The 27,577-nt window shown below is 36.7% G+C and overlaps 1 protein-coding gene across 4 annotated transcripts in view; it reads left to right on the top strand.

Moving 5' to 3' along the window:
• LOC131436643 (uncharacterized) overlaps window positions 1-27,577 on the top strand; it is a 272,026-nt gene that overhangs the window by 179,223 nt on the left and 65,226 nt on the right. Inside the window, exon 1 of one of the 4 annotated variants that reach the window (XM_058605487.1) lies at window positions 16,235-16,342. The exons of the other annotated variants lie outside the window; for them this stretch is intronic. The gene's annotated coding sequence lies outside the window, so the exon portion shown is untranslated. Of the gene's footprint in view, window positions 1-16,234; window positions 16,343-27,577 lie in introns of those variants that run through there. 4 annotated transcript variants of the gene reach the window in all.

Below are 27,577 nucleotides of genomic sequence, written 5' to 3' on the forward strand. Positions count from 1 at the left end.
TATGTGTGTGTATGTGCGTATATGTGTATGTAACGTTTTTTTGCACTAACTTTTCTCGGAGATGGCTGAACCGATTTTCACAAACTTAGATTCAAATGAAAGGTCTTGAGGTCCCATAAAAAATTCCTGAATATTATTTGGATCCGACTTCTGGTTCGGGAATCCTGTAGGCCCATGCGTAATTCCTAAATTTCATGCGGATCCGACTTCCGGATCCGGAAATATAGGGTAAAGTGTGTTAAAAATTGTATATCATCACTTAAAATGGGGAAAAACCTTAAAAAAAATTCTAAATCGACCTCAAATCTTTTCCAATTGATAGTTTTTATCAGTGGACGGTCAAACAAACCGATTTCGGTTATTCTTTTAAGAATCGAAGAAAATTATTTTGAAGAATACCACAGTATTATATATGATAGTATGATTGATATGAGAAAGGCATCATTACACCACTAGGTGGATTAAAACAGGTTTTTTTTCCAAAAATTCTGATTTTGAGACTCAAAACTATAATATTGTAGAAGAAATCGTCGAAATTTCAATATAATTTAAAGCAAATTTGCAAAATTTTCGCCAAACCAATCATAGTTCTCGAAAACCAATTACGGCTTCACAAAGCAAAAATTAAAAATTGCAAGCATACTTTGCTGTTGTAAACTGAACTACGAAATGTTAAGTGTTTTTTGTTTTTCGAGAATCGATCCAGTTTTTGAATGATTGGTGAAATTCACAACGCTTGCATTCCACATTAATTTCACCTTAACACTCCTAATACCAAGCCTAAAAAAGTTACGCGAAGCACCAAGCCTCAAAAAAAGTTGGAACGGTAACTTTGAGCTACCATAGCTCAGTTGTTACTTGACCAATTTCGATAAATTTTTCACCCTCGAATTTTGTGAAGTTTGTAGATTATTTTAAGTATATCATTATTGGCAATCTTTTAGGAAAAACTAATGAAAATCAGATTTTTCCCGTTCCAAGTTTTTTTTCGAGCTCAAAACGTGCCCTATCTGCATTCATGCGGCACCTGCATCGCGAATCGGATATTGAGAACTTCAAATTTACCGAGTCATAACTTTGTTGTTAGTCAACCGATCTTCAAAATTTGTTCACCATTGGAAAGGTAATACTTCCAGAAATAAAATGCACTGAAAAAACCGAAAAATAGGGTTATCTACCCAAAGTTATAATGAAAACTGTAGATAGATGACCTAAGAAAAGATGAGACTTTTTACTATGATCGTAAATATCCCGAAATTCAAAGCGATGACCTATATATTTTTATAAATCATTCGATTGCTAGTGATACCAGCTACAATTTTCGCTCAATTACCATTCCTACACAATCAGAAGAAAACATTGAGAAATCGATGAATTTATAAATATATATGAATTTTTCATTTTTTTTCACATGTTTGTATATAACTCGAAAATTAAAGCGATGACATGTAAATTTTTTTGATTCAAAATATTGAAATCATTACCAGAAACAATGTATTGATGATCAAAATTATATATCCGTTCAAAGAATCTTAAGAAATTTGGTACAAATACAGAGAATTTGTGTTATTGGGAAAATTTTGCCAAACAACATGAAATCAAAACTTTTAAATTATGACTGGCGTGTTCAGGTAGCGTTTTCTGAACCGAAGTTATGAGCAAAACTAGTTCAAAAACAGGTTATTTTTAAACTGCTATATCTAACATTGAGGAAAACGAAAAAAATCCGTTTCTTGTATTTGACAAAAAATATTTTCGAGCATGTTTATAAAAAAAGGCGGAGGAGATATTTTTTAAAATTTTGTTCAATTATGTTCATACATTGGATTTTTCATTGAAAAATATTCGTATCAGTCATTTATTAGCTATATAAGGTATTTTTGTTTTCTAAAGTGTCATATTAATTCATTCAAAGTGCATATTCGGGAAGAAATCGTTCTGTATTCTTCGGGGAATGCAGAATGGTGTCGCTTTTGTAAAATCTCTAACGCCTCTCGGTGGTTGGAGGTTTTATCAACCGTGCATTTTGGCACCTGCAGATCGTTCAGCATCCTTTCGGGGATGCAGGACGACTTATTTCTTTCTGTTTTGTTCTGTTTTCCCACCTCACCCAATTCTCAATTCCCTTCCATGTTCCTTTTATCCTTCCCCTCCCATCAGGAAGTTGATGAGAAGCTACGCAAGGCACGAATCTCCAAATAACTAGGGGAACATGCCACTTGAGCCAATTAGTTCTGATAACATAGGTGCAGGGTTTCATTCAGTAAAAAGCATTCAAACGAAGAGGTTGTTTTTCGAGACGAAGACAACTGTAGGCTGCGAATAGATTGGTTGGTAGGTGCAAATCGCAAAGGCTGCTGCAAAGCCAATATTCGGGGCGATTCCAGTTTCATAAGTGCCTGAAATAGTGAAACTCACTTCACTGAGAAATATGGCCTAACCGATTTGAGAACTGTTTCAATTTGTAGGTTACACTAGTTCATGCACTAGCTTCCATGTTTTTCAAAAATCAAACAAAACTGTTTGAAGAATACATTTTTATATGAGAATAAGAGAGATATGAGAAAGGCATCATTACACAACTAGGTGGATAAAAACAAGTTTTACTTAATTTCGTATGATTTTTGTGCTAAATTCAGAATTCTACTTTTTCTAAATTGTTTACTAATAGAAAATTCAAATAATTTTCGAATTCTATACATTCCGAAATAATTCTAAGTTTGTGATATTTAAATTCTAATATTCTATCGATTATAATTGATGTCGTTTAGGATAGCGGAAAATTTAAGATATATTTTTTTGTTCTCAATTGCTAGTAAAACAAAAATCAAGCAATATTTTTTTTAAACTTTAGTTGGTTTCTTTGGCCATGGGTTAGTATATGGAATTCGTATAAATTTACGTTCTATTTCTTTTTGTACAAAGCCATTGAAATAATTTAAAATTTTCGTGTTGTAACAAAATTTATTTTATTAATAGAAACAAATTCTACGTCTCTTTGAAACAGATGAATTCAAAACGGATTCCAATATTTTCACTTTCATTTGCAGAAACGTTGGAACGCAATATATATCAGAAATTTTGAAATTTTCGATCTTCTACCGATTTTTTGAGATTTTACGGAAAACCTAAAACAAAAAAACCTAATTTTAGTAGTTATCAATTCCGTTTGGGTTGTGCATGAAAATTGTTTAGATCTTTTGTCCAATACAAAAACATTATTATTTTTAGAGTTTAGGTATATTTACCAAAATTTTTAAGATTTATAGTGAAATCCAAGTTTCAGTTTTTTTTGTAAATTTTGTTCATAATAAATTTCCAACTAAAATAATAAAAAAATATATGTCATAAAATTTCAAAGTTTTGATTTGTTTTTTTTTTTGGCAAAATTTTCCCAATAATAGAAATTCTCTGTATTTGTACCAAATTTCTTGAGATTCTTAGAACGGATATATAATTTTGATCATCAATACATTGTTTCTGGTAATGATTCCAATATTCTGAATCAAAAAAATGTACATGTCATCGCTTTAATTTTTGAGTTATATACAAACATGTGGAAAAAATTGAAAAATTCATATATATTTATAAATTCATCGATTGTTTAATGTTTTCTTTTGATTGTGCAGGAAAGGAAGTTGAGCGAAAATTGTAGCTGGTATCGCTAGCAATCGAATGATGTATAAAAATATATAGGTCATCGCTTTGAATTTCGAGATATTTACGATCATAGTAAAAAGTCTCATCTTTTTTTAGGTCATCTATCTACAGTTTTCATTATAACTTTGGGTAGACAACCCTATTTTTAGTTTTTTTCAGTGCATTGTATTTGTGGAAGTAGTACCTTTCCAATGGTGAACAAATTTTGAAGATCGGTTGACTAACAACAAAGTTAGGACTCGGTGAAGTTGAAGTATTCAATATTTTCTATGCGACGTTTATGCCAAAGGAAAGAAAATTGGAAAGCAGATGCGCATATTAGGCGCGTGAAATAAACTTGGAACGGGAAAAATCAAATTTTCATTGGTTTTCCTTCGCCAATCGTCTGCTACAAAGTTTTGGAATCAATCTACGAACTTCACAAAATTCGAGGGTGTAAAATTTATTGAGATTCGTTGAAAAACAGCTGAGCTATGACAGCTCAAAGTTACCGTTCCAACTTTTTTTGAGGCTTGGTATTTGGAGTGTTAAGGCAGTCTTGTAAATTATCACCATTTTTGGTGCCTGTTGTGATCAAAATTTCATTTTCCTTTACAAAGGTGCAGAAAGCTTTCCAAATAAGTAATTTCGATAGGAATATAAATTTCGAAATCTTCTTTCCTATTATTAGTTCGTGGAATCAGGTTGCTGCCGTTCACCGTAGTTTGGGATGTTTTGAGCCTCGCATGAAAGTAATCCAGAATCTGGATCTTCTGAACGAACTGATCACTGAGCTGTTAAATATGAGTAAAGGTCAAATACTTGTCTGTATTTTCTATCTCATTGCCCGGTTGAATATGAGACAACTAGAAATTCTCCTGGAACGAGCCTTCAAGCAAATGAGAGGTCTCCATCGAACTATTATTTACACTCATTTCGGTTGCGTTACAACATGTTTCATTTTCATCCACGTATATCGGTTGAACGGGCGGTCGATCGAAGAAATAAATAACCATTACGACAAGAGCTGCCGCTTATATTCGAATTCTGCCTTTACATGTGCCGCATCGAGGTACACATGCAAGATAAAAGTATAAATTAATTAAACTTACCCAAGTGCACTTTATCTTGTACATGTTGTTACCCAGCAGCTGCACTAGAAAATGCGTCCCTAAGCTGTGTTTGCCAATGTTCAAATGTAATTTTAACTTTGAGTCCCCCGGCCATCGAACCCGCCAAGCAGTAAAAGACACCACTCTTTGTTTGTAGCTATACAGTAAAAGTTTCAGCTATCTGTCTTCTGTCCAGTTTACTCATTGCGCTAGGATCTTGAACTTTGAGACACCTGAAGCAGTGTAGAAGCATGCTAAAGTTTTTCCGCACTCAACATCGATGAAATGACTTTCGGGAGGTTTTAAGGTTACCAACTAGACGATTTTCAATCTAACCAATACAACACGGGAAGTAATTAGGCAATTTTTCATTGCAGAACGTGTAAGATCAGATGGGAAAAGGTCCGTATTCAATTTCGGACTCAGGTTGAAAACGTGACAACCTGCTTCGTTCCGGTTTGAACGCGAAAACAAGACACGACCGTACATAACGTACAGCAGCAGCAGTGCCGTTACTACCGTCGAAAGGCTGTTGCATGGACCACTACTTAACGCCTCTTTCAACTGCATTTTAATGCAAATGTCTGGCCCGTGGGCTTCATCGCAGCCAGCGCCCACAGCTCTGTTTGCAAACTTTGGCTTAGCAGGCCGCACCAAACCAATCATGCTGCAACTTGCGATTGTTGCTTCGAAGTTCCAGCTAATTGACCCCAAAATGAAAGCTGGTGGTAATTTGTACGAAGTCTTACTGCTGCTGCCTGAGTGGGTTGACCAAGTTCTGCCGAAGTTTCACAGATTTCGTTCGAAGCACCCATAAATTTTCTATTTTAATTATGTTTGTCTTGGATGGTGCAATGCAAGAGAGAGATGAACGTCAACAACACGCAAAAAACCGGATAATACCATTAAACAAGAGATTTTATCCGATTCATTGACCCTGATGTATGTTCACAAGCATACCTAAATACGAGCCCCATCATCATATTTACTATCAAGTATTGAAGTGCGATGCATATTGCGAATAATAAGTACCAATGAGCAACGTCTGTATGCGATGATGGATATGGAAAGCGCATTGTCTTCGATGTTCACCGATCCATTGGTGCTAGCTGTTTACAAGCAGAATATTCTGATGAACTGTGATAGCTTGTATTTGTAAGAGATGAAAGGAACACCGCGTGGCGGCTGTGCTTAATTCTTTTATCTTTTCATTCGATTAAATTTGATCAATGTGAATAGTTCGCGAACTATGTGCATCTATTTATCCGATGTTGAACGAAATGACGCATGGTCAAAATAGTATACAGAAAATTCTCCCGCGATCCCAATTCAACCAAAATATTAGTTGATTTTCTGAATTAAATTGGTTGAAATTTGGCTCAACTAATCGATAGCTGTTTTTTCTAAACTGTCATTTTTGTTTTTCAAATATCGAAAACGATGGTGAAAACAACTACACATTTTGTTTAAACAAAATTCTGTTAGTTGGAAAACGAAACGGTTTTAGTTGTTTTAGATATTGCAATTAGATGAATCTATTCAGGCAATGTTATTGATTTGCGATGAAAATCAAGATTTACTTATTGTTTTTTTCATAAATACGTTTATTTCTTAAGGTAATTTACATAAGTTTTTCTTCGCCGTAGCATCACTTTTACATAGAATTCTTGTCCTAATATAATTCTAATATAGTCACAACGATTTGAATTTAATAAAACATATTCCTCTTATTTTCTAAATATCATATTATTTTAACCAAACGATTAACTGCTATAAATTATAAAATAAGCTGAAATTTTCATACATTTTGTCGATAATTTCATAAACTATTTCCAGTTTGTTTATGTCAGTACATCATTCCTATTCAAATTTAGCTATTGGATGAACTAATGGACGCAGTAGGAGTCAGAACTAAGTCTTAAAAGGGTCAATTATTAAATTAAAACTCCAATTATCTTTATGAAATGATAAAGAAGTTTCATAAATAGAAATAATTTTTTTTTTTATTTGGATCTCGTTGTCAACCTTTTTCTAGGGGGAGAGGAGCTTCCATTTCCCTCCTGCGAGGATTGAGGGGCACTTCGTTCGTGGTTCGTCTCGTCATCCATTTTCGCATCGATGGTATTGTTGTCGATTTCCGTCTTCTTTTCGTTGCTAGTTGCTGTAGATGCTCCTTGACGTACATTGGTTGCAATTGCTGGTTGGTTGGAGTGTAAGTTGTTAACTGCAGCCGGTGTACTTTGTTCTATAGAGGATACTGATGGTTTCGTTGAAGGGGATGCTTCATTGTTGTTGGCGGCTGTCACAGGTGTACTGGGGTTGCTTGGAGTTTGTATCAAGGAAGCACCGTTGTCCTTTGGTGCGGTTGTCTCATTGTCCAGTTTGTCACATGGCTTACCGTAGTGAACAGCTTTTTGGCAATATTGACATGTGGCCATCTGAATGTCATAGGTAACAAGTGATTTGCACGGAATTCTTGTATCTTGACCGAAAATCACATAAGAAGGTATAGGCTTCTTCAAGTGTATGCGTAAAAAACGTACGCCATTTAGAATACCGGGGAAAAAATTCTTCCACATTTTTTTCTCGATAGAGAGAATCTCTCCGTATTGGGACATAGTTTTGCGAATATAATAATCTGTGACGCTTGAGTGAAGATCATGCACACGCACTTCTATAGCACTATCATCCATATATATCCATTATTTTTGGATGAATCATGAATTGAGATGATCTTGTAACAATAAACCATAACATAGAAGAGAAAATTTTGGTGCATATCATGAAGGTTGTGTGATGATTATTCATTAACATGGATTTCATGGAAACAAAGAAGTAGACCTTGTGTCTGAAATTTTCACGCATATAATCCTAGGGCATAACATTTGGTTGAGCACATTTTGTTATTTACAATCTCATTAATTTATTTATTTCAGTGCGAAGTACTAACTTGTATGCAAAATTTTCAAACCCCTTTCACCGTCGATGTCGTTTTCATTGACATTTTTAAACAACGCAAAAAGATTACAAGTAAATAAATAATTGTTTTTACATTGCGATTTTGTTTTGCTTTCTGTTGTCTTCTCCCCGAAATTTGACAGCATTCAAAACAACACATTTTCCAACTACTAGAATATATGAAAACTAAAAACCATATTGGTTGAATAAGAAAATTTTTTTTGAATCAATTGTCGCAAAAATAAAAAACTGCAATATCGTAACTTTATGATCGAAGGGTTTTCCGTGCGTAATTGAGAAATTAAAATTATTGATAATTGTCCTAAATGTCTTTTTGCCTTTCTTCATAGAAAGGTAATAGAGTAGCTATATATATACAAGGTGAGATGAAAAAACTGCAACCAACTTCAGACTGCTGTCATTTCTAAACCGCTCGTCCCACAGCTGTCAGATTTATTCTAGTGGAAGCTCATTATATTATTTACAAGCGCACGAAAGCATTTTGGTGGGAATTTTTCAGAAAAAAAGTTATTTGTGATGGAATTCAAGTGTGATAGTGTGATTGCTTTGCATTTGGCTGGAAAACCACAAGTGGCTATCGTTAGAGCCCTCCAGCATTTAAAAGTGAATAAATCTTTTGTGTCTCGTACCATCGCTCGTTACCGTGATACTGGTAGCGTAGCCCGACGTCAAGGAAGTGGACGAAAAAAAACAGCAACATCGGCAGAAATGGTTCGAAAAGTGAAGAAGCGAATTGAACGAAATCCGCGTCGCAGTGGCCGAAAAATGGCTCGTGAGCTGAACATATCGCAATATGCCATTCGGCAAATATTGAAAAATGAGCTTGGACTAAAGCCATTGAAGTTCCAAAAAGTGCAAGATCTTACTGATGCGCAAAAAAAAGTTGGACTCGAAAAAGCTAAAGAGTTGCTTCGCTTGGCCGAAAGTGGTGAACTGCCGAATTTGGTTTTCTCCGATGAGAAACCATTCGTTATCCAGCAGTTTGTAAACAAACAAAATGATCGTGTTTACTTGCCAGAGATGTCAGCTGAAAATTTGCAACTTCGGTTGGCCACCAGAACTCAAAAGCCGGCCATGGTGATGGTGTGGGCCGCCATAACAGCCGATGGTCGCTCGCCGCTCGTATTCATCGACCGTGGGGTCAAAATAAATGCGCAAATCTATCGCGAAAATATTTTGGAGGGAGTTCTGAAGCCCTGGGCACGCAAACATTTCGGCCGCAGACCTTGGACATTCCAACAGGACTCAGCACCATCGCACTCAGCACGCGCCACCCAAGAATGGTTAAGAAATGAGGTTCCTCGCTTCATTTCCACCGCACAATGGCCACCAAAATCTCCGGATGCCAATCCGTTGGACTATTGTGCCTGGGGTATTTTGGAAAGCAAGGTTGGCACTAAAAAATACCAAAGTGTCGATCATCTCAAGCAAGCGCTTCGCCGAGAATGGGACAAAATACCGCAGAGCCACTTTCGGGCAGCGTGTGATGGTTTCATTGGCCGTTTGAAGGCCATAGTTCGTGCCAAAGGTGGCCAATTCGAACAAATCTAAACCGATTCTCAAATTTGATGTTATTTCCGACATTTTTTGCTTTCATTCAATAAAATTTAAAAAAAAAATGAAAAAATTATGGCGTTTTACTTTGTTGCAGTTTTTTCATCTCACCTTGTATATATAAAATAGGTATAGAATTCACTCAAACTTTTGATAAATTTTCAGAGTGTCATATACCAATATGACAAAAACAGTACATTGACTTTGAAAAAACGTGATTAATCCGCCAGCAGTGAAATGTTACCTTTTTTTTTATCAACGTTTGTTGTGTGAATATTCTTCGATGTATTTAGTTTTCATGAAATTATTTTAATGACCATCATTTCAAATGACAGTTTGAAATTTCAATCACTCAATACCTTGTAATTTTTGAACTTCAAGACGAATCGAAGATAGAAATGCATGAAACCTTAAAATTATTCCTTTCAATATAAACGTGTGACAGTCGGTTAAGCATCCCAAGAGATGTAGAAATGAATTCCCCGTTAAAGTTTTTTTCATTATTAAGTTTTTGTCATTATTTATGAATTAGTATGATGAATAAATTGAAATAGTTTTGAACCCAACTTTGAAGATTTTTTAGTATCATCATCTACTATGAGGGTCTTGAGCTTGAGCTTGAGCTTGAACTACCACCCCTGGTTGCTACTCTGTTACTGATCGGGATTAGCTGAAATTGTACAGGAAGTTTTTAGATTATCCGACCTGGGACTGATAAATCATGCATCAATGTGCATCTTCTGGTAATTCCAGAATTCATTGATCAGTACCGGCGCCGGCCAGGCCCGAACGTAGATCGTCTAAGGAATGGGAAGGGATGTTAGTCCAACACTTGTTGTTACTAGAGGCCGTATATACTACTGCGCACTCCACAAGTGTCACGGGAGAAGGATATTTGTTAGTAAAAATTTTAGTATTGGTATTATTCACGCGCGAGTCAGTATGTTCCGATTTCAAGATGCTCGGATGCACCACTAAACTCACTACACACTAAGATTTAATTCCTTTGTTCGGTAATATTTTTGACGACAAATTTCGGTAATCTATAGAAATGACCGATATTTCGGTACATGAGTTTTCTTTTACAATAATTATGCAAATTTTTACCGGACGATCAGTCTTACGTGAATTTTCATTACAGAATTTTGTAAATAGATATACAACTCATGCGGTAAATCTGAATAGTTGCCGAGTACGGTAAAAACCATTCTGTCAGTATGGTAAAATTATCTTCCAATAACCGAACTTCTATGAAAACTGATTGTCATGAAACTAACTGTCAAACAGTTTTTAGTAAGTGTCTTTTTATTACCCAAACAAAAAAATTTTGAAGAGTTCATCGAATGGATTGAGGTACAGGTGCAAAAGTTTTTAAAACATTTGAACCACTAAAAGCTTTTTGTTTACTTATAGGCAGAAAATAATTTTGTATCACTTGCTGCCTACACAAATTCGAGGGTAATTTCTGGTTGAGTCGACGGACTGTGCAGTGTTTTGGAAGGCGCCCATAATTGTGGTCAGCCGGAACATTTGACCTTTTTTCATGGAATAAAGCCATAGCCACAACAGGTTGGAATTTCCTTCATTCGTTTTTGTAAATTTGTGTTGTTTTTTGAAATCCGAAAATCCAGAATTTTAACCAAAGGAAAACAAACTAACAATAAATTACCGAACAATCAGTTAGATCCAATTGGTTCACAGTGTACGGTAGTTGTTTGACAGTTCAGCAATTACCGAACGATCGGTAATCAATTTAATTACCGAAGGTTCAGCTGTTGAAAATTCTGTAAAAAATTACCGAATTCTGCGAAATGTTCTAAGTGTGTAACTTCCCGAGTGAACGTTTCAACAATATCCTATATTGAAGTCCCGGGAAGTCTTGATTCACAGCTCTTATTCGAGGAAACTGAAGAAAAATTTGCAATACTATCGCGTAAAGAATAAAAACTTCCCTATTTTTGCCTTTCTCATATAGAAAGGTTATGCAATCACTTGAAAAACCGACCAGTGAAAATTGGCCCGGAGGGCCAAGTGTCATATACCATTCGACTCAGTTCATCGAGCTGAGCAATGTCTGTGTGTGTGTGTGTGTGTATGTGTCAAATAATCTCACTAGGTTTTCTCGGAGATGGCTGAACCGATTTTGACAAACTAGGCATAAATGAAAGGTCTCGTGGTCCCATACGGAATTCCTGAATTTCATCCGGATCCGACTTCCGGTTCCGGAATTATAGGGTAAAGTGTGTTCAATATTGTACACCGTCACTTAAACCGGCGAAACAAAAAACGTAAAAAATTTTCTAAACTGGTCTCAAAACTACACAAATCGATAGTCATTATCAATAGGCAACTAAAAAAACCGATTCCGGCTATCCTGGTTCCCGGTATCCGGTTCCGGAAGTACCGAAAATAGTGGTCATATATACCAAAATGGATCTCACTCACTTTTCTCAGCGATGGTTTGACCGATTTCCACAAACTTAGATTCAAATGAAAGGTCTTCCGGTCCCATACGGAATTCCTGAATTTCATCCGGATCCGACGTCCGGTTCCGGAATTATAGCGTAAAGTGTGTTCAATATTGTACACCGTCACTTAAACCGGCGAAACAAAAAACGTAAAAAATTTTCTAAACTGGTCTCAAAACTACACAAATCGATAGTCATTATCAATAGGCAACTAAACAAACCGATTCCGGCTATCCTGGTTCCCGGTATCCGGTTCCGGAAGTACCGAAAATAGTGGTCATATATACCAAAATGGATCTCACTCACTTTTCTCAGCGATGGTTTGACCGATTTCCACAAACTTAGATTCAAATGAAAGGTCTTCTGGTCCCATACGGAATTCCTGGATTTCAACCGGATCCGACGTCCGGTTCCGGAATTATAGGGTAAAGTGTGTTCAATATTGTACACCGTCACTTAAACCGGCGAAACAAAAAACGTAAAAAATTTTCTAAACTGGTCTCAAAACTACACAAATCGATAGTCATTATCAGTAGGCAACTAAACAAACCGATTCCGGTTATCCTGGTTCCCGGTATCCGGTTCCGGAAGTACCGAAAATAGTGGTCATATATACCAAAATGGATCTCACTCACTTTTCTCAGCGATGGTTTGACCGATTTCCACAAACTTAGATTCAAATGAAAGGTCTTCTGGTCCCATACGGAATTCCTGGATTTCAACCGGATCCGACGTCCGGTTCCGGAATTATAGGGTAAAGTGTGTTCAATATTGTACACCGTCACTTAAACCGGCGAAACAAAAAACGTAAAAAATTTTCTAAACTGGTCTCAAAACTACACAAATCGATAGTCATTATCAGTAGGCAACTAAACAAACCGATTCCGGTTATCCTGGTTCCCGGTATCCGGTTCCGGAAGTACCGAAAATAGTGGTCATATATACCAAAATGGATCTCACTCACTTTTCTCAGCGATGGTTTGACCGATTTCCACAAACTTAGATTCAAATGAAAGGTCTTCCGGTCCCATACGGAATTCCTGGATTTCATCCGGATCCGACGTCCGGTTCCGGAATTATAGGGTAAAGTGTGTTCAATATTGTACACCGTCACTTAAACCGGCGAAACAAAAAACGTAAAAAATTTTCTAAACTGGTCTCAAAACTACACAAATCGATAGTCATTATCAGTAGGCAACTAAACAAACCGATTCCGGCTATCCTGGTTCCCGGTATCCGGTTCCGGAAGTACCGAAAATAGTGGTCATATATACCAAAATGGATCTCACTCACTTTTCTCAGCGATGGTTTGACCGATTTCCACAAACTTAGATTCAAATGAAAGGTCTTCTGGTCCCATACGGAATTCCTGGATTTCAACCGGATCCGACATCCGGTTCCGGAATTATAGGGTAAAGTGTGTTCAATATTGTACACCGTCACTTAAACCGGCGAAACAAAAAACGTAAAAAATTTTCTAAACTGGTCTCAAAACTACACAAATCGATAGTCATTATCAGTAGGCAACTAAACAAACCGATTCCGGCTATCCTGGTTCCCGGTATCCGGTTCCGGAAGTACCGAAAATAGTGGTCATATATACCAAAATGGATCTCACTCACTTTTCTCAGCGATGGTTTGACCGATTTCCACAAACTTAGATTCAAATGAAAGGTCTTCCGGTCCCATACGGAATTCCTGGATTTCATCCGGATCCGACGTCCGGTTCCGGAATTATAGCGTAAAGTGTGTTCAATATTGTACACCGTCACTTAAACCGGCGAAACAAAAAACGTAAAAAATTTTCTAAACTGGTCTCAAAACTACACAAATCGATAGTCATTATCAGTAGGCAACTAAACAAACCGATTCCGGCTATCCTGGTTCCCGGTATCCGGTTCCGGAAGTACCGAAAATAGTGGTCATATATACCAAAATGGATCTCACTCACTTTTCTCAGCGATGGTTGGACCGATTTCCACAAACTTAGATTCAAATGAAAGGTCTTCTGGTCCCATACGGAATTCCTGGATTTCAACTGGATCCGACGTCCGGTTCCGGAATTATAGGGTAAAGTGTGTTCAATATTGTACACCGTCACTTAAACCGGCGAAACAAAAAACGTAAAAAAATTTCTAAACTGGTCTCAAAACTACACAAATCGATAGTCATTATCAGTAGGCAACAAAACAAACCGATTCCGGCTATCCTGGTTCCCGGTATCCGGTTCCGGAAGTACCGAAAATAGTGGTCATATATACCAAAATGGATCTCACTCACTTTTCTCAGCGATGGTTTGACCGATTTCCACAAACTTAGATTCAAATGAAAGGTCTTCCGATCCTATACGAAATTCCTGATTTTCATCCGGATTCGACTTCCGAATCCTGTGTTATAGGGTGCGTACTAGAAGAGTTTGTGTGTCATGTTAGTTGGTGGCCGTACGAACCAACTTCGATTATACCGGTTCTCGGGTTCCGGTGCCGGAAGTGTCGTTCTCTTATGGATGGCTTACGCAATCAAAGCACTGTTTTATTCTGTATGTTATGCATAAAAAATCACTTGGTTTCTTTCAAAAATCGAAGAGAAAATTTTTGAATAGAATACCACAATATTATATGTACATGAGAAAGGCATCATTACACCACTAGGTGGATTAAAACAGGTTTTTATAAATGAAATTACGTGATACAAAATAAACGAGTGAATAAGATTTAGACAAAATAGTTGATTCATTGCATTGACATATTCTAAACAGTTGTTATAAAATCATTTTAAATCACCAAATAAAGGTCAACAAAAGGTTGATTCTGTATTATTTCCGCTTTATTATTTTAATTATTTATTAAAATTATTAATTGGTTATATTGGTTGATCTGGGCAGCCGGCTACCGAGAAAAATATTAATTTATTGTTTGAAATATTAATATCAAGTGTTTTTTTTACTATGTATTCAATATACCGATATATGTTATCTCTGTTATCAACTTTTATAATATCAACGGTTTTGTGCAATAGTTGATTTTTATCATTCAATTTATAATCCTGAAAGAATAACATGGAAGAAGAAAACATTCCAAATAAAACTTTTCTCTGAAGCTAGACGGAAATTGATAGGTTGAATGAAGAGATAATTTAGTAAAATAGAGTAATCAGAAGTAAAACTTTGAAAATATCTGATAACTGAGAGGAAAAAGAAACGCCTTTTACGACATGGAAGCAGGAACCCAGTGGATCTATTATTGGTTCATTTTTTCGCCGGATTCAACACGGTATCTAGGCTGGTACTGTCCGGAGAGAGGTAATAGGTACTATCAATCTCCTAGTGAACTCCAGCCCCTCGTCATCTACTTTGAGGGTCTTAATTTTTAAAACTCATCACCCTGTAATTTCAAAATTGGAAGTCAGAATCGAATAAAATTCTGCAATTTTGTATGGGATCAGAAGTTTATTTGAATTTGAATTTTTGTTTAATAAATTCGTATTGGCCTTCTTTTAGCTTCTCTATTCCCGCTGCTTTCGAAAACGGAATTCGGTGTAGTCAGTTAAATTCGATTAATGGATTGTATACCATTTAGACAATCTAAGAGAAATCGCAGTGCGTTCCAAATGAAATTTGTGGGTACCTTCCGGGATCGAAAACCGAATACCGGTAATAATGAAATAAGTTTATTCGGTGATCGACTCTCAAAATCTGTTAATCCGACAAATTTATGTGAAATTTTTACACTAATCACCCTGTATTTCCTGAACCGGAAGTCGGATCTGATAAAAATAAGGAAAATTTTGAGACAGTTTTTAATTCAATGGAGATCGTAGAATTTCGATTGAAATTTGCATCACACAATATTGAGATCTCTAGTGCCAGAATACGCCTACATAAAATACATTCGTAACAATATGAAGAATATATCGAAAACTATTTGGCTTTATAACCTTTTCTCTATTTCAATGACTAAGAATAATAGTCAATGTTTCATTTTTCTTTTTGTGACATTCAACCAACCAGAGATATATAAACAGATATTTTGTCACAGAAAATATACTTTATTCAAGATTGTTTCCTAACAACTGTCAATGAACACCTAAAACATAAATAAATGATTCCTTGTAGCAGTTGATACTGTTCATCTTAGCTCTACTGGTAATCTCATATAATCAAATCATAAGTTGGAATGAGATCTGCAATCTATGCTCAACACCTTGACTCTGAGAATAGGATGAAAATAAGTCCACTCGCTTCGCGTTTTCGCGTGTCTATAATAGCAGTAACGCATAATTGTCGAACTGTTATTTCTCCGTTATTGATTCTTAGAGCCGAATGGATTGTAACAATTCGTCAATTGAAAGTCGAGTTATTCGCAAAATAACATGGCGACCGTACTAATGAGGTAACTATTAGTACAATAATTCTGTAATATGTGTATTTTTTCCGTATATGCATAGTCAATATTTCATTACATATATATTCATCTCTTACAGGTAAGGACGACGGTGTTAACTCGAGATTACAACATATAAATCATATTAATCGATTCCCCAACGTTTGAATGGTTGCTGCACTTGTTCATCGATTGCCGCACTCAAAAGGTACTTTTCATTTCTAACATATCAGGCCTATAAAGTATCAACCGCCCACTTTGAAAACTGATATTTGCAATATACATATACTAACATCACTACCGGTTGTTGAATGGAGTTCATATTTAATTTGCCTGCCGCAACATAACATCTCGCATGAGACACTCGAAGCACTTGATCGCGTAGGTTGTATTTATTTCCATCCCTTGAGAAAAGAGAGGCGATTTGCATATAACGATTTCCATCATGTCCCTACCAGTTGCACACAGCGAGTGAGAATATAGTGCGATCGTAAAAATAGAGCATGTATTTTGTCTCCTCGCTAAGCCACTTAACTCGATCGTCTACAATCCCCGAATCGTGGCAAACCTGTTTCCCTGGAATCAGCTGCAGCGGTTGGTGCCAGCGGAAATCCTACCGCACTCGAACCAATCTTGCTCTGTCGATTGTAAAATGTCGACAGCACGGTCCATAATCGGGCCCGCATCGTCAATCAGATTTGCAGTCTTATCAATTACTTACTCAATTGATGATCAGACTCACTCACGGCTTGTACTTATCATGGCGCTAAGCGATTGCAATTTGTTTAATCAACAATTTCTCTTTCCGGCTGCGGGTAAATTAATGTACTCGATGGGTACGTCGGCAAATTACGCTACGGGAGGTTGAGATTTAAGAGTTTTGTTCATACTAATCTAAAACTTATTATTTATATTATCGAATTAGAAATAGTTTGACATAAAAAATCTTCGATAAATATACTGATCGTAATATTCGATAGGCCTTTTGATTGAACGAAACCAACGTCGGCAACAACTCACACATTTGAAGTGGCTTTCCCAAAAGATCATATACAGCGGATTCCGGTTGCCGGCACGCAACAATCTGACTCTTTGTACAGTATCGAATCATAAGCTACGGTTCACTCCAAGAAATCAAAACATCCAACGAAAAGTGATCCAGATGGCTTACGTCTGTAATCTTGCCTCTTCACAAACACTCGTGCCTAATGTACGAGAGCGCTAATCCCGGCTGGTCTGGTCTGCTCGAAGCTAAATCCTCAATAAATTTCAGCGTTATGCAAATTCCACTGCGGACAACTACTCTGCTTGTAATGAAGACTTTGCCTTCTTCTATGCGCTTTCTCGACCGGGTCCGTTCTGGATCGGTTAACAGTGATTGTGGTTTGCAGTGTTTTTTTTTGTGCCAAAGCTTTACTTAACCACTCTTGTTAGTATATATGCTATCGCATTCACGTAAACATAGCGAAAAGGCGGCTTCTTTGAATTGGATTCATGATAATTAGAGGTTGTCAACGATGTCAATTTTTTCCGCCTAAGCTGAGATTTACCAAAGGAAACTTGAAATTTAGGGGGAATCAATTTAAAAGATGCGTTAATCAGCGGAATCACAGTTCACGCAAGGTTACGTTCAAGAACAAGAAATTCAATTAGATAAAAAAAAAACTATAAACTGATGGCGACTTGAATCGAGAGTCATTGGATCACAAAGTACGTCCGTTAATCGACTGAGCCACAGAAGCATACCTTCTGCTAGGCTGCAAAACGGTTCATGTAAATGCGAACTGTCGAACTTGCTAGCCAAATGCATCGTTTTAAAATGCAACTTCATTGATTGAAAAATCAATGACATCTTAATGATTGTAACTTTCACTATTGTTACTTTTTTTTTTAGCATTTTTGCACCATGACACATTTTCCTATTCCAATAACGAAAAGATTTTCGTTAGAAACAGTTTGAAATTTATGATTTTCATCCGAACCAATGTTTCGATTCACAAAAAAATGCGTGTTAGCATTGTATTATTCAAATGGTGCTAGCAATTGAATAAACATTAATCTATCTATCTATCTATCTATATATATATATATATATATATATATATATATATATATATATATATATATATATATATATATATATATATATATATATATATATATATATATATATATATATATATATATATATATATATATATATATATATATATATATATATATATATATATATATATATATATATATATATATATATATATATATATATATATATATATATATATATATATATATATATATATATATATATATATATATATAGATATATATAAATGCAGAGATCATTCTCATCACTTAAGAACGGATGGACGGATTTACATGAATCTTTTTTTGTTTGATTAGTTTCTACCCCCACCGGGTTCGTACATCAAAAAAATTAGGAAAATTTGTCGGAAAACTGGGAAAAATCCAGAAAGTGGTTTTGTATAGATAATGGAATTTTCCACTGAAAAAGTCGTCAATGATTGCTAGATCTATGATTGATGTTTGGCGCGCAATGAGTTGCATAAGCGTTTGGTCGTCGAAGAAAAGAATACTAGATCGTAGAAAAAATCTTTGGCGCGCAACGAATAGTTTGTGTGGAGATGTCCTGGCGATGGCCTGGCGGAATGCATATAGAATAGTTTATAAGGTGAATGACCTTAAGGTGTTAAAACCTCTATAATTGAAACAAAAAAAAATAGTTTATAAAAACCGCTGTAGGCAGGAGAAAAAATTCTGATATCGTTCACCAGTTGATGGATTATGTGTAATGGAGTCAGATGAATAATATTGGTAATTGTGAGCGTGAGTTAAACAAATCAGAAACTCAATGAAAAGATTGTGCTTCAGCGCTATGTTTAAACTAAGAGATTTGAGATTGAGACTACCATTTTATATTTCATGTTTTGAGAAGAATTTTCAAATTGGTAGGATCAATATCAAATTAAAAATTAAGCGTCGTCTCTGCAAGCAACCAAAAGTCCCACAGTACCTGAAAAATATCCACTTTATTAGATCTCTGAAGAACGCATGGCACTTCTTAGCAACCTGAACGTGCAGAAAAATTTTTTTAAATTCTTTCTCACTTCTTAAAAATTATTTCAAATTTGTTTCTGTTGCATTGGGTGAAGATTCAAGTATGAGCAATTCCTTAAAAACGGACTGTTCAAAATACTTTGTATGCTGCTTAAGCCAAATCTTTTTTTACGAACTTTTGGTTACTGGAGCTAAATACAACTTGTAAATATATCCTACTATAATGAATGAACAACTTTAGAAAAGAAAACCTTCAACATTTTGTATTTTATCAATACTAAATTCTGATTAGTGATCATTTTTAATCGATTACCGGAATCTAGAATCACATCTGGAAGAGAAAATGTCTATTATATCGAAGCCATTAGAGAGGGATCTGTGTTCAGTGCATTGACTCAAAGAATTAACAGCAGTATTTGACATTTTCTCATAATTTTTTGGTGATATTTCTGTTTGGGTTAAGGCGAATGTGTGTCGAATTCCATTGATTGTAGGTTAAGTAATCAGAAAAATAATGGAGAGAAATTTCAATCATTTAGTCATTTGATAATCCTGCTGTCCGAAAACATAAATTCGAACAAATAATTTTTGGGCGAAACGAAGTTCGACGGGTCAGCTAGTTTAATTTCAAATGTAAGATTGTCAAATCGGAATCGCCTGCAGCTATCGAAGCAACGAAACTTTTTTACGTACGTCTGTTGTAGTTATTAGGATATTAACTCGACGTAAAGTATGTTTTTATGCCGTGACAGTCGACGATAGAAACAAAAAATAATACAGTATTTGAACAATAAGAATAATTCTAAATGAGTGAAACGAATGAACAAAAGGGATATGAAATAAATATCATCGTTGTTCACTTCATACGAGCTCACTTTCAACCTTTGATAAAAGAAATCGAAATAAATTCGCCTCGAATTAAAACAAGTGCATCTACTGCAACTAATAAAGATGAAGCGCATGGTCGAAATCCAGTTCTATAAACAGTGTAAAGCAATTGAATTTTATAATTACAACAACAACAACAACATGCATTAGGTGTAGCACGAAAAAATCAAGTACAACACACCAGTGTACAGGGTACGGCACTCGAAGTGTAACCAATTAAAAAGGCCATAAATTCAGTTTGGAAAATTACTTTTACTTAATTCAAAGTACAAAATGTGTAAAAATAATACAAAATTCAGAATCAATTCACTTTTGCTCGATATGACCACCTTTTGCCTTGACTATGGCCTTGAGACGGTCAAAAAACGAATCGCAAGCTGCCCGAATGTGACTTGCAGGTATTTTGGCCCACTCGCGACAATAACTTTTTTTAGCGCCTCGAGACTGGTGTATCTTTTAGTTCGGACTTTTCTCTCAAAAATGACCTAAAGAGAATAATCCATTGGATTCGCATCTGGTGAATTCGAGAGCCATTGTGTAGACGTGATGAAGTTCGGAACGTTGTTTTTCAGCCATTCTTGGTTCACTCGAGCTTTGTTAGACGGTGCCGAGTCCTGCTGAAACGTCCATGGTCTGCCACCGAAATGTTTGTCTGCCTACGGCTTCAAAGCAACCTCCAGAATACTTTACCGATAATATGTCGCATTTACCTTGACGCCAAGCTCGATGAAAACGATTGGAGAGCGCCCATCTGCGGTTACAACGGCCCAAACCATTATCTGTTGCGGGTGCTGCCTCCTGGTGGCCTCAAATTCTCGTATGAACGGTCGGTCAAGTAAACCCTATCGTTTTGAGAGTTTACGAATTGCTCAATTGGAAAAATTTTCTCGTCAGAAAATACAATGTTCGGAAATTGACCGCTTTCGGCCAAACGATGCAACTCCTTCGCTCTCTCAAGTCTAACTTGTTGCTGCTTCGGTGTGAGATCATGCGCCTTTTGGATCTTGTAAGGCTTCAGATCATTTTTCAGTATGCGGCGAATGCTACGGTCGGATATTTTCAGTTCTTTTGCCATTTGATTGGCACTTCGTCGAGGATTTCGTTCAAGTCGCTTCTTCACTTTTTGAACCATCTCACGTGACGTTGCAGTCTTTTGATGACCACCTCCATGACGTTTTGCGATGCTACCAGTATTATTGAGTTATGGTGCGATAAAAAAAAACTTTATTCACTTTAAGGTGTTTGAGCTCACGAACAATCGCTGGTTGTGATTTTCCATCTAAATATAAAGCAATCACACTATTACGTTTTAAATCCATCACTGATTTTTTTTTCGCGTTCACTTTTGGCAAAATGCTTTCTTGCGCTTGTAAACAATACAACTCCGAACTGTCATTTAGCAAATTTCTAGAGAGCTGATGCCCGTGCGTCAGCTGCGCGAGTGGTCTGAAGTTGGTTACACTTCGAGTGCCGGACCCTGTACATGAAGGATCAAATCATAGATGTACGTGTGCATGACCTTCCTTCAGCCACTTCCGACGAATTCTTTCGAAGAATTTTACCATGTTGTATTACAGCTGCTTCAGCTATAACCGAAAGCTTGAACAAATAATACCAAGAAAACGGGAACACCTCACAACGATGATTCCACCAACAACAGCGACACCAAACCAATGGACAACGAATAGTGGACCATTGACTGATCCTTAATTTGCTGGATAGCAATGGGTCCTCCCCCCTCGTCAAAGTAAAATGTTAACAACGAGATCCAGTAGAAAAAAATTTTTTTTTTAGATTGTGCAATCGGTTATACGAAGCTCACATGATTTAGTCAGAATAAAATATTTTATTCGAAAAAAAACCTGATTGACAATTGTTACGCTACCGGTAGTGAAAATAAAAATTAAACTGATGGCACAAGCCGGTATCCTTGCCGTACCAAATCTCCTAAATATCTTATTTTTATTTCTCTCTTAAAGATCAACAAATAACAGGTAACCATTTTCATAATTCCTGCTTTAAATTGTGAAGTACATTACTTGAAAAATACTAACAAATTTTAGTGGAAAGATGAGCGAATGAAGACAATCGAACATTTATTACCTATACTATATAAACAGTCGAAACGGTGAAAAAATGTACAAAGAACTGTTCCAATTAGACTGAACCAAAAATTCCAAATTTACGAAACTTCAAAAGATTATACGTGGTCTTACTCAGGTCGATGATTCTGACTATAAGTTTCTGGTGTCCCAAACCATATGACGTTCGAGTTCTGAAAAATTTTTTAACTTGTACATATATAATTCTTACAATTTTACGGCGAGAACAAATGAGTGTGTTTCGTTTTTAATCGAAAATGAGTGCAATTACATTCTGTTTTCCGCTCTGGTAATTTAATACCATACACAATAAAATCGTCGTTTCGTTTTTGACTCTGAAACATAGAAACTCCTTATTATGAAACTGTACTCGGAATATTCAAATTACTTGACCGTTTCACACGCAATCCGACGAGAAAATTTTCATGGCGTTCAGTTGATTTTTTGTTCACTGCCGTTCTACGCATAACTGTCCCACATATATAGGAAATCCCATAGAATATGAGTCAATTAAGCGTAGAACTACGGTATACTTGTCTGTAAAATCGAGACAAAGGAAAATTTCTTCTAAGATACTTTTAGGCGCTCGTTTTCACTCTGCTAAGCACTCTGCGATCTTCTGTTCCTCGGGCACATCCCATTGAGCAAAATTTTGCTCATGTTTCGGCCACAGCCGGATCCCAACTGAGATGTTTTCATAAGTTTGTCATATCTGCCATCAGCAAGAAGAGTTCGCTCGCAGGGTGTCTCGGTCTTGTGTGAGGCGTACACACGCGATTGCCTCACGCTGACTTATTTTTGTTAACATTTGTTTTGCTTCTCCTAGGGGGACTCGTAACGCCACGAGCAGAAGGTGTGTTGTGGTGTTTTTCGATTCCCCACTGCTACCCGCCCCATCAACAGCAACAGCACACAACAGAGAAAGGAAAACCTACTAAGCATACCTACTCTCGCCTTGTGAGTCGACGTGAGTGACTTGAAAACATGTCTCCAACGTCTCGAACCTTTTCGTTCCACACGGCAATATGCTAAAATAAAACAAAAAATGTGCGTCCTCTTTAATACGTGCAATTGTGGTTGAGCAGGGTGTTCCTCTAGTGTTTGGAGAGTGATGCTAGTGAGAGTCGTCAAAATGGATAGAGATGTACAAGCCGGATTATCGCACGCATTCATATGGACGATATTTTCTTTCGATTTCAAAGTTGAACCATGCTATTTAAAATTTTCATTGTCAACTCAAAGCGTCTTCATTTTCTACGAAGATATCATATAAAGATCAACTGATCAACAAACAGAACATTAAATTGACTTTGGCCTAACGAAAAAATATGTTTGGTGCCAAATGTCTTAGAAATGCATGAAACGTCGAGATCTGGTGCAATCTGGAAAAATAGTTCTTTGAAAAGTATTGAAAGTGTCAGAGAGTTAACTTAAAAAAGATCTCGACGTTCCATGCATTTCTAGGACTAAACAATAAAACCACATAACTTTGAAAGTTCGCATAAAAAACCGCGTAAGAAACGCCTAACTTTGGAAATCGATGAGTTGTTTTATGAAAGTTATAGAGATAGATTTAAAAAAATTTCATCCATTTCTCGGCTCGAATATAGGATAGGACTCCAGCCAACTCTTCAATCCCCGTTTCAACGCTGTGGCAGCGACGTTTTTAGTATCGTCGAGGATGTGATGAATGGTTCAGTTTCTAAGCCACAGCTGTAAGTTGCTTGCCAAATAACTACATTCTTCGCGAACTTGTCGGTAAACACAAACTTGAATCTTCCCGTATGTTGGACGAATGTTTCGCCAAAATACGTTTGTACGTAAGTCTGTTTCATGTTCCGATTCTGATGTATACCGAATTTACACGGCCTGTCCGCATCGTTTTAAAGTTTACTTTAACGTTTGAAAGTTAGCTCTATCGCATCTGAACACATCACTGCTCAGCTGTCTTTATGATAACATTTTCAGTTGTATGACATAATCACAAATAATTCAAAATTAAAGTTTTCTGAAACGTTTAGTATCAACGAGTTTCAAAGAAGAAAACTCACGACGCCTTTCTCGTACCTGGGTAGGTATAAAAGGTTGACACTTGATATATTTCGTTCATCCAAAACGACACTAAATCAGTGAAAATCAAGACTTAAATTCAAAATAAGAAACAAAACAAACCAAGTACTGTAACAAAGATAACAATAACATAGAATCACTTAAAATTGAGCGTATTTGCAGGATGTTAATTGGTCTGTTTTGTATGAAATCGATAACGTGAATGAGATGTCTTCGCTATTCTGTGATGTTTTGTTTCAATGGCTCAGTTCTAATCTTTCTTTAGCAAAACGACCCATTGCTACTCCTTGGACTACAGCGTACTTACGTAAACTCAAGCGGGATCGTAATGCCTGGCAACGCAAACATCGTCGTTTTCATAATGCTGAGACACAAAGAATGTTCAAATACTCCAGTGAAAGTTATCGTAAATTGAACGCGCGGCTATACAAAGATTATGTCATGCGAGTTCAAACTGACCTTCGACGGAACCCCAAGAAGTTCTGGACATTTGTCAACTCAAAGCGAAAATGTTCATCAATTCCTCCAAATGTTTGTCTCGATGGCGTGGAGTCTAACTCAACGGTGGATTCGTGCGAGCTGTTCGCAACATTTTTCGCGTCGGTATTTGCTGAAAATACTGCTTCCGACGCCGAAGCTGATGTCGCTGCTAAGGACGTTCCTGAAAATTTAGTGCGTATGGATACGTTTATAATTACTCCTGAAATGATTCTTGCCGCTGCGAAGAAACTGAAAAAATCGTATTCAGCAGGACCTGATGGAATACCCGCTGCAGTTTACACTAATTGTACAGCTGCTTTAGCTGAGCCTCTGTGCATTATTTTCATCAAATCTTTCGAGCAAGGCATTTTTCCTGAGATTTGGAAGCAATCCTTCATGTTCCCCTTATTCAAGAGTGGTGACCGTCGTAATGTAAGAAACTATCGAGGCATAACAAGTTTATCTGCTGCTTCAAAGCTTTTTGAAATAATTGTAAGCAATGAGATGCTCTTTCGCACTAAACATTATATCTCAACTGAACAACATGGGTTTATGCCTGGACGCTCGGTCAGCACAAATCTATTAGTTTTCACTTCGACCTGCATTTCGCGTATGGAGGAAAAGGTACAAATCGATGCGGTATACACGGATCTAAAAGCAGCGTTTGACCGAATAGACCACCGAATACTCCTTCGAAAGATGTCGCGATTAGGTGGAACTCAAAAGTTCATTGATTGGTTATACTCTTACTTGTGTGGTAGAGTTTTACGAATAAAATTGGGCTCGAGCGTTTCATCTCAGTTTACGAATGTGTCAGGAGTACCACAAGGCAGCAATATGAGTCCGCTTCTGTTCTCTTTGTTTTTCAATGATGCTATTTTGCTGCTCAGTAACGGCTGCAGATTAGTTTACGCTGATGATTTGAAATTGTACCATGTAATTCAATCTCTTGACGACTGTGTCCGGCTCCAACAGCTCCTCGATACATTTGTTGCTTGGTGCAAAAGAAACTGGCTGATTATCAGTACTGCGAAATGTCAGGTCATAACGTTCCACCGAATACAGAATCCATTGCATTTTGATTATCAAATTGACGGACAAACGCTCCAAAGAGTTGATCATGTTAACGACCTTGGTGTTTTGTTGGATGCCAAACTTACATTCAACCGACATCGCTCAACTTTGATTTCAAAAGCAACACGGCAACTGGGTTTTATTGCCAAAATCGGACGTGATTTCAAAGATCCCCATTGCTTGAAGGCTTATACTGTTCATTGGTTCGATCGCTACTTGAGAATGCTAGTTTAGTTTGGAGTCCGTATCAGATTGTTTGGAACTTACGGATTGAACGTGTTCAGAAAAGATTTGTCCGACTGGCTCTAAGAAATCTTCCCTGCCAAAACCCGCTTGACCTTCCACCGTACCCCGATCGCTGTCGTCTGATAGGTCTTGATTCATTGGAACGGCGCAGGAAAATTCAACAAGCTGTGTTTGTGGCAAAACTAATCAATGGCGATATCGACTCACCGCAACTTTTGTCTCTACTTGATTTCCGTGCCACGCAACGATTGCTGCGTTCTACTAGTCTACTTCAACCGAGATATCATCGAACGACGTTCGGATTCCATGAACCGATAACTACATGTATAAGAACATTTTCCACTGTTGAAAATCTTTTCGATTTTAATGAACCGACACATAAGTTTATTCAGAAAGTGTTACGATCGAATATTTTATAACTTGACTGATATATTCATTAAGACTTATTATATTGTCAGATGAATAAATGGAATAAATAAATAAAATGTTAATTATACAGAGATGCAAAGAGAAAGAAAATAAAGATGAATTTAACTGAAGTGAACCGATTCGTTCATTCTAGCCTGTGCAATTGCCCGAGCAGGAAGTAATGCAAGTACATTATTCCGTTTGGTTCTGGTGCAGAGCACAGTTCCAGTTCCAGTATTGAATCAATAGCGGATCGTTCGCATAGTCAGTTTCTCTTCAAAGTTTGCATAGGAGCAAAACAACGAAAAAAGCGAAATCTGCCCTTCTAATGGCTCCCAATTTTATCTAAACAACTATTAGAATTACTTATCTGTTTAAATGTTACCAATCGAAAGTGAATATAATCAGTTTAGTAGAGGTTTACAGTCTAATAGATTCTAATTAAGAAAATTTTCGCATTTTCTTCTCAGCTCTGTTTTAAGTGGATTTTGTGTGTATTGCGTTTTGTTGACTTCAGAGTATTCAAGTAGTGTTAGATATTTTTCTTCGCTGGAAGATTATAATCGCTGTGTTCAACCATATCAGTATCGCATCCACAAACAACAGGTCAGCTAGGAAACAGATGACGGAAGTAGGCGGCATCCATCGGAATTCGAATTCAACTCGTCACTCTCCAACTCGAACGCCACCATAAAAAGTTTTTATCAGATCCACCTTTATTTTATTATAAAGAACATTAAATATTACTTCGTGATATTTGAATGTTTGATGTAACTTATCCGCACTTTAGTGTTAGAGCAACGTTCCAAATTCTAGCAGTGAAGAAGAGAAAAGCTTGCACAGTTCACACAATCGATTAACTAATTGATATTCGGAAGTGTGAAGGTAGCGTGCCAGATTTATTCGAATTCACGTCATCCTGTTATGTCTCTGAAATTACCCACCCGCCTATTTCATTCGAGTTCGATTTGATTTTATTTCCGTACGCGATCGACCACTTTGATCGAAATTACATGAGTCGTTCTTTATAGCAGTGTAAACCAACCAATAATTTTCAATTCCCAACACTGGACTAGAGGCGTATCAATTCATTGAGG

This window comes from Malaya genurostris, chromosome 3 (assembly GCF_030247185.1).
Source record: "Malaya genurostris strain Urasoe2022 chromosome 3, Malgen_1.1, whole genome shotgun sequence".
Classification (NCBI taxonomy): Eukaryota; Metazoa; Arthropoda; class Insecta; order Diptera; family Culicidae; genus Malaya; species Malaya genurostris.